Here is an 8,655-nt window from a genome sequence, read left to right on the forward strand (position 1 = left end):
GACGGAAACTGAAAGAAGCCTGTCGTATGTATGTATATATATATATATATATATATATATATATATATATATATATATATATATATATATATATATATATAAAACTTAGATAAAACTTAGATATGTTTCGACCAGAGATTGGTCAGGCCATGTCTAACTTAATAGCACCACCTGTATATATATATATATATATATATATATATATATATATATATATATATATATATGTATATATATATATATGTATGTATGTGTGTGTGTTTGTGTGTCTGTGTTTGTCCCCCTAGCATTGCTTGACAACCGATGCTGGTGTGTTTACGTCCCCGTCACTTAGCGGTTCGGCAAAAAGAGACCGATAGGATAAGTACTGGGCTTACAAAGAATAAGTCCCGGAGTCGATTTGCTCGACTAAAGGCGGTGCTCCAGCATGGCCGCAGTCAAATGACTGAAACAAGTAAAAGTAAAAGTAAATATATATATATATATATATATATATATATATATATATATATATATATATATTGTTGTATTTCGGAATGGTCATTTTGCCAGTTTAGCCAATAAAAACACACGCACTATATATTTGGTGTTACTTTGCTTCAGTGTTATTTATTTTTTACATTAATCTTAATCTTATTTCGGCCAGAGTTCTTTCGTCACACTCCTGTGACCGCATCAGTGGTCCTTTGCTTTCTTCTTTCTTATTTGTGTCTCTCCTTACTAACCGTCAGCCATTTTGTATTTCTATAGTATGCCTTCATTTGCGCATGCGTATATCTCTATGTGCGTCTATGTTTATTTAGTGTGTGTGTGTGGGGGGGTGATGCCTGTAATTTTTGTATCTTCTGTTTATATACGTTCCTGTAATTTGTTTTTGTTGTTGTTGTTGTTTTTGTTTATTCTTATTTGTTCATGTGTTTACATCCACTTATTATTATTATCATTATTTTTATTATTACGTATGCTTGTATGTATGTATAACAACAATACTAGTAATAATAATAATAATAATGAATCAAAAAAAGGGAAAAATCTTTTAAATTAAAAAAAACTGATATAGTTATTTATTTCCATTTGTTAATTTATCTGTGTATTTTATTTATGTGACCACCACCGGAAAGCGCGCGTAATTGAAAGTTTTCACTTTGATATCATCACGTGCGAAAAAATTTCTTTCAGAATGGTATACATTCGAAGGGTTTTGAACAATTGAGATACAGATGTCACGCATGTATTAAAACCATTGAATAACAAAAATTAGAACGTGACATTTTTGCTAAGCTGCCGTAATTGCTTAATTAAGACTTTGTTTAAATTGAAAGGTGCAAATTTGTGACGAGGTTGAAAAAAAATACCCCAGAAAAAAAAATGTACTGCTGGTATTTATATAATTCACTACTATTTTGCTACACTGTCATAAAATTGCTACAATGTCACGAAAAAGAAAAATTAAGGTATGTACAACATATATTATACATTTTTTCTATTCATTCAACGAAAAAAAAAAATCCAATTCGCCACCCCCTTTTCCCCATTCGCGCTTGTGTAGAAAAAAAATTATTAACCAAGTTTTATAAATTATTTACTTTGTTCAAAAAATATTATTAATATTAATTAATTTTCAAGAATTATTTAATTTATATAATTAATTCATTAATTTTATTCTGTAAAATAGTAATTAATTCATTTCTCTGTAAATCCGCGAGGAAATCGCTATGTTGTTACTCAGGCAGCTAGAAATAGCAGCCAGATTTTTATATTCTAAATAATTTGCAATTTCAAAAAATATATTAATTTTGCGTTTTTTAATTTGATAAATTCTACGGAATAATTTTGCGCGTTATATTCGTTCGCGTTTCTGTAAAAAAAAGTAATTATTTAAGTTTTAAAAATTATTTACTTTGTTCAAAAAATATTATTAATATTAATTAACTTTCAAGAATTATTTAATTTAGTCATAAAATCGTGTCCGCCCGTCCGGCATAGTTTCGGTTGTAGTTTCGGTTGTAGTAGCACAGATTTCCGTCGATTTCCGTAAAAAACTTTTATTTTTTTACATAAGTAATGAGAGCGAAAGAGACTAAGAGGAAGCGATTTTACGACGAGAAGGTTTCACTTTGAAGTCGGCCTGTGTGTGTTTGATGGGGTGTGGGAGACAGAAAGTATGTTGTATAAGTGAAGTGCTTCTGTTAGTGTGTGCGAAGAGACAGACATACATATACACATACACCGAGTACATACATACATACATACACACACACACATACATAGATACATACACACACACACATACATACACACACATACTTACACACACACACACATAGATACATACACACACACACATACATGCAGACATACATATACACATACACCGAGTAAAAAATTACACTGAATCGACCATACATACATACACACATACATACATACACATACACACATACATAGATACATACACACACACACATACATGCAGACATACATATACACATACACCGAGTAAAAAATTACGATGAATCGGCCATACATACATACACACACACATACTTACACACACACACACATACATAGATACATGCATACATACATGCATACATACATATACACATACACCGAGTAAAAAATCAGTTATCTCTCTCTTTCACACATTACTCTCTCTGTCTCTTCGCACACACTAACAGAAGCACTTCACTTACACAACATACTGTCTGTCTCCCACACCCCATCAAACACACACACGGAGACTTCAAAGAGAAACTTCCTCGTCATAAAATCGCTTCCTCTTAGTCTCTTTCGCTCTCATTACTTATGTAAAAAAATAAAAGTTTTTTACGGAAATCGACGGAAATCTGCGCTACGACATGCGAAACTTCGCCTCGTGTCCTCTTAGTCTCTTTCGCTCTCATTACTTCAAATGCAAGCCCATATGTAAAAAAATAAAAGTTTTTTACGGAAATCATCGACGGAAACGTGCTACTACAAACGAAAGATCGCCCATTAATTTTATTCTGTAAAATAGTAATTAATTCATTTATCTGTAAATCCGCGAGGGAATCGCTATGTTGTTACTCAGGCAGCTAGAAATAGCAGCCAGATTTCCCTCCAACACATTGTCTTAAAAAGCAGAAAGGTATCTAAAAAATCCGTTTTTTTTTTTTTTTTAGTGAAAATCGTGCGGGTGTTACTCTGCGCAAGTCACCTCGTAGACTCTCGAGTATCGAGTGCCTACGTCTGGCTCGCGCGCACGCGCGAATCCGCGTGTGCGTAACCGGGACCACTCTGTAATACAAGTACCCCTTTTTCCGATTTTTTTTTTTCAATCTACGTGGGAAAATGCGGAGATTAAGAATGTGTGTGGAGGGGGGACAAGTTTTAATTTCAAATTTCTTATGAAAAACACCAAAATTGATCCACACCCGCCTCGCCACCTGATCCCGCTGTCTAAAAGTGAAAATGAATTGCTGTTTAGTCTATTTCCGCATGCGTAGATTTATAGCGAAACGGTAAACGGACCACGGCATGTGAAACGTTCACCACGAAACTCGATAGGCTAAAAATAACAGCTAAATGTCCACCTAATTTTTGTGCTTGTGGGGCGCGCGCAAGAATTTCTACAGCTTATCCAAATGAACAGAGATAGAAATATACAAAATATATTTTAGATACCTGTCGGGTTTTTTTCGCTTTAAAGGTAAACGATTCATTGGATTAATACCGACAAAATGTAAGTCATTGGCTCAGCACCTATGTTTGTTGTTGTTGTTGATGATGATGATATTTCCTGAGAGTTACGAGGAAACAAATCCTCGGAGTTATAATGTAAGGAAAAGTATTGAAATCGATTTTGTAAAGTTTTTGTAAAGCAATGGAGAGACGGGATTAAAGAAATTAAATTAGGAAGATGTAAAACGAAGACTTACCTCGTCACAACTCTGAGCAAAAGTGAAACTTGAAACTTTATTTGATCGTTTTTAAGCTGTCGATTGGTTTAACAACAACTTTGTATGACATCAGTGTTTTTCCGAGAAAAAAACACTTCCCCCTCTCTGCAATTTACCTTGAAATATATTTCATTATTAATTACAACAGACGACATAAAGAAAACTTTTCAAAAGAAGAAAATCTGAAATAGTTTTTTTTATAGGAGACTTTATCTGGTTTTCCCCAATGGCATGTTTTTTCCACAGACCTTCCACACACACACACACACACACACACACACACACACACACACACACACCACACACACACACACACACACACACACACACACACACACACAGTGAAAGAAGTGTACTGGATTGCCAGACAGTGTGTCAGAGAAAAGCAGGATATTGTAGGAGAGAAATGTGAGTGGATGGATAATGGTATGCTTGCATTCGGTGATGTGGACAAGAGAGAAGCGTGGAAAAGTTACTATGCGAGACTGTTGAATGTAGAGAACGAATGGGATAAAGGGAGTCTCCCTCATGTGATCCCAACAGATGGACTGGCTATCCTAGTGGACAGTGGTGTGATAGAGAAGGCAATTAAAAACATGAAAACATGGGAAAGCCCCAGTTCCAACCAGAATCACAGCAGAGACGCTCAAAATAAGGCAGGTTATGGGCTTGTCCCTACATTAGTTAATTAAGTCATTGGGAAGTGTAATACCCAGTGACTGGCATTGCAGCATCATTGTTAGCTGCTACAAGGATAGATTGAAGCAATTACAGAAGCATCAACTCCTGGACCAGGTGAAGAAAATTACATAGAGAGTTATGGCCCAGAATTTGGCTTGACCAAATGCAGTTCAGCTTTGTCCACGAAGAATCAATTCTGATGCTCTTTTCATAATCAGGCAATTTCAAGAGAAGAATAAAACATTATAATTGGCATCTGTTTATTTAGAGGAATCTTTCGATAGAGTGCCCTGCTGTGTGATACGGTGGGCTCTGAGGAGGATAGGGATAGACGAGTGACTGGTGAAAGCGTACAGACCGTGCACAAAGACACCACGAGTACGGCAAAGAATTAGGTGTAGAGGTAGGAGTTCATCAAGGCTCAGTCCTTAGTATCCCCTCCATTTCATCATTGTCCTCCAGGCCACCTACGTAGGTAGCCCTGTTCAATTGTAGTAAAAGTGTAAGGGTGAACTCTCTATGGTGTGTCCAGTGAAAGCTATGGTCACACAAGAGGTGCAGTAGGTTAATTGGAAGGTTTTCGGATATAGAAGATGCGCAGGGTCCATCAAAACTTTAGCGACCTGGGAAATTGAGATTCTCAAATGGCCTGGTGACACCTTAGAGTTAGTAGATAATCTCTGAGTCCTATGGGACCAAATTAGTAATAGGGGAGGATGCACAGAAAGTGTAATAGCTAGAATAAGAATAGGATGGAGGAAATTCAGAGAGCTGTTACCTGTATTGGCCACGAAAGGTTTCTCTGTTTCAAAGAATGATTGTATGATACATGTATACAATTCTACATGGTAGTGAGATGTGGGCCCTGAATGAAAAGGACATGTGAAGGTTAGAGAGGAATGAGGCTAGTATGCTCTGCCAGGTGTGTAATGTAAGCGTACATTTTCTACAGAGTGCCAGTATTCTGAGAGAGAGTTAGGCATAAGAGGAATTGGTTGCTGTGTGCAAGAGAAGACTGTGCTGGTTTGGTTATGTGATGCAGGTCGATGCCAACAGCTCCATAAAAAAGTGCATTTCTCTCAAAGTGGATGGAGGACCCAGGAAGACATGGAATGAAGTGCTGATGAACGACCTCAAGATGCTGAACCTTTCAGGTGAGATGACAAAGGACCGAGATACCTGGCACCTGGCCTCAGTCAAAAGCCTACTACCTTGTAACAGAAGTTTTAGACCAATCCTTCTGGTAGCATGCAGCAATCGCTGGGGTACTATGTGAAAGCGCTCACATGGTAGCACTTAAAAGTGCCCATATCATGATATGTAAAAGTTCCCATGAAGCAATACGTAAAAGCACCAGTTCATGTTCAGGTAAAAGCGTCCGTATGGCGTTACATAAAAGTGCCGTTGTGGTGTCACCTAAAAGAGCCCATGTGGTGGTGTCAGGTAAAAGCTTCCATGTGGGGCCAGTGGTAAAAGCAATCAGCAAAGTCTGCGAAGTGTTAGGAAGGGCATCAGTCATAGAAACCAAGCCAAATACGACTGGAGCCTGGTGCAGCCTACTCCCCATCTTGCGAGCTCGGGTCACACCTCCAATGATTGCCAACATGGACAACTGACATTAAAGGATGTTCATAATGTGATTCAATACATAGAAAACCAACCCCAATACCAATCCACTGAACTCTTTAGAGAGCTTTCGCACAGAAAATAGGCCAACAGCAGCAGCAAAAACATGCAGCTGAGATCAGATAATCCCATTTCTCAGATTCAGATTACAATGTTGGGACACACAAAAGACTATGACAGCTGAGTCATCATGACTATAGAAAGAATTGATTACAAAGAGGAAAACAACAACAGCAGCAACAAGCATAGAAAGAAGAACAGCAAACAACAATAAAGAGATCAGGGTTAGAGGAGAAAACCAGGTCAGTGAAAATTACGACAAAGACAACAGAAGCTGTCAGAATCCATCCACATCACAATGACCAAACCAGTACAGTCACCCCCTTTGCACACAGCAACAAATTCCCTTTTCTGCCTAACTTCTCTCTCAGAACACTGGCACTCTGTCGAATAAGTACACTTACATTACACATCCAGTGGAGCAGACTAACCTCATTCTTTTCTAACTTCGTATGTCCTCTGCATTTAGGCCTCACGTCTCACTACCTGTGTTAGTAATTATCTCTCTTGAGGCACACAAGTGCTAGGGATATAAAAAAAGCACCCAGTAAACTCTGCAAATGTTATTGCATTAAGAAGGGCATCACGTCGTAGAAATCCCACCAAGCAGATACTGAAGTGCAATGCAGTCCTTGCAGCCATTGGATCCTATCAAACTGTCCAACCCAGCCTGGAGAAAGGACGCTACATAACGATTGATGACAAGAAGATCATGGTGATATATAACCAAGGAAGTTAGAAGCAGATGTACAAACACACATCACTAATTGCACAGCTACCCATAGCAGAAACAACTGTAAGCCAATGAAGTTGATTTAGAAATTAGTGTTCCTTTATCTTTACTTCTATTAATTCCTTATATTAATTCATATATATATATATATATATATATAATATATATATATTATATATATTATAAATTTATATAAATAAGGATAACCTCGAAAATTTGAAATAAAATAACGATTATGTATCAAGTGGCCACCATAGAAAAAATAACCTTCAAGGTAATAATTATTAAAATTATAAATTAGGGTATCTCGTAGATACCTTAATTTATAATTATATATATATATATATATATATATATAATACTAGCTGAAGGTGACCCGCTCTACGCGCGGGTAAGAGTGTGGTTGTTACTTTCTGTTGCTTCCTTTCAGCACGTAAAAAGCACCATCCGAACGTGGCCGATGCCAGCGCCGCCTTGACTGGCTTCTGTGCCAGTGACACGTAAAAAGCACAAACCAATCGTGGCCATTGCCAGTCCCCCTGGAACTGTGCCCGGCGGCACGAAAAATGCACCCACTACGCTCACAGAGTGGTTGGCGTTAGGAAGGGCATCCACCTATAGAAACAATGCCAGATCAGACGGAGCCTGGTGCAGCCTCCTGGCTTCCCAGACCCTGGTCAAACTGTCAAACCTGTGCTAGCACGGAAAAACGGACGTTAAACGATGATGATGATGATGATTCTCCCTCTTTGTTGCTCTCTCTTTCTCTCTCACTTTCCCCACTCTCTTACTCTCCTTTCTCTCGGACCTCCCTCGCTTTTCTCTTACTCTCTATCTTTATATATCTCTCTCCCATTTATAAACAACAAAAATATCTTGAGTAAGTTGAGAAATAAAATATTTAGAAAGATCAATCATAAATATGAGGCAGTAACAACGGAAAGGTCTGCTTCAAGGCAGACAGCAAAACACAAACATTTAAAAGGGATTCAAATAATCCTATCAGGTGGTGCTATTAAGTTAGACATGGCCTGGACCAATCATTGGTCAAAACACATCTAAGTTTATAGATATATATATATACATATACATATATATACTAGCAGAGACACCTACCTAGCATTGCTTAGGATTAAAATGGTATAGATTTTTATTGTTTTACATGTTTCAGTCATGTGACTCCGACCATGCTGGAGCACCAGGATTTATTCTTTGTAAGCTTAGGACTTAGTCTATCGGTGTACTTTGACAAATGGCTAGGTTATGGGGATATAAGCACAGTAAAATCAGTTGTCAAGCAATAGTGGCGGGTAGAGGCACAAACACACATATACACATACACAGGTACATGCACACACACACACATGCATACATACACTGATCTATATATATATATATATATATATATATTAATATAAATCCTGTTCTGTGTGTGTGTGTGTGTGTGTAAAAGATTATAACGGTTGAAATTTTTAAACTGAATATCTCCAAACTGTGAAGATATATTACTTATATTCCAGGGAGGGTTTTAGACTTAAAATTTTTCACATAATGAGTAATGGGCCGCCCCTTGGGGGCAGAAAACACCCGTTCCTGGGTTACGTTAAGAACTCT

General features: G+C 37.4%; 2 protein-coding genes across 2 annotated transcripts in view; one reads left to right on the forward strand and one right to left on the reverse strand.

The window, feature by feature from the left end:
* Nucleotides 1–4,039, reverse strand: part of LOC115209694 (protein mono-ADP-ribosyltransferase PARP14-like) — a 146,526-nt gene extending 142,487 nt beyond the window's left edge. Inside the window, exon 1 of the mRNA XM_029778183.2 lies at nt 3,921–4,039. The gene's annotated coding sequence lies outside the window, so the exon portion shown is untranslated. The remainder of the gene's footprint in view (nt 1–3,920) is intronic.
* The window catches only part of LOC115209664 (protein mono-ADP-ribosyltransferase PARP14-like), a 730,077-nt gene that overhangs the window by 645,507 nt on the left and 75,915 nt on the right, over nt 1–8,655 (forward strand). The gene's annotated exons all lie outside the window — the stretch shown is intronic.

Source organism: Octopus sinensis, linkage group LG1 (genome assembly GCF_006345805.1).
Source record: "Octopus sinensis linkage group LG1, ASM634580v1, whole genome shotgun sequence".
Classification (NCBI taxonomy): Eukaryota; Metazoa; Mollusca; class Cephalopoda; order Octopoda; family Octopodidae; genus Octopus; species Octopus sinensis.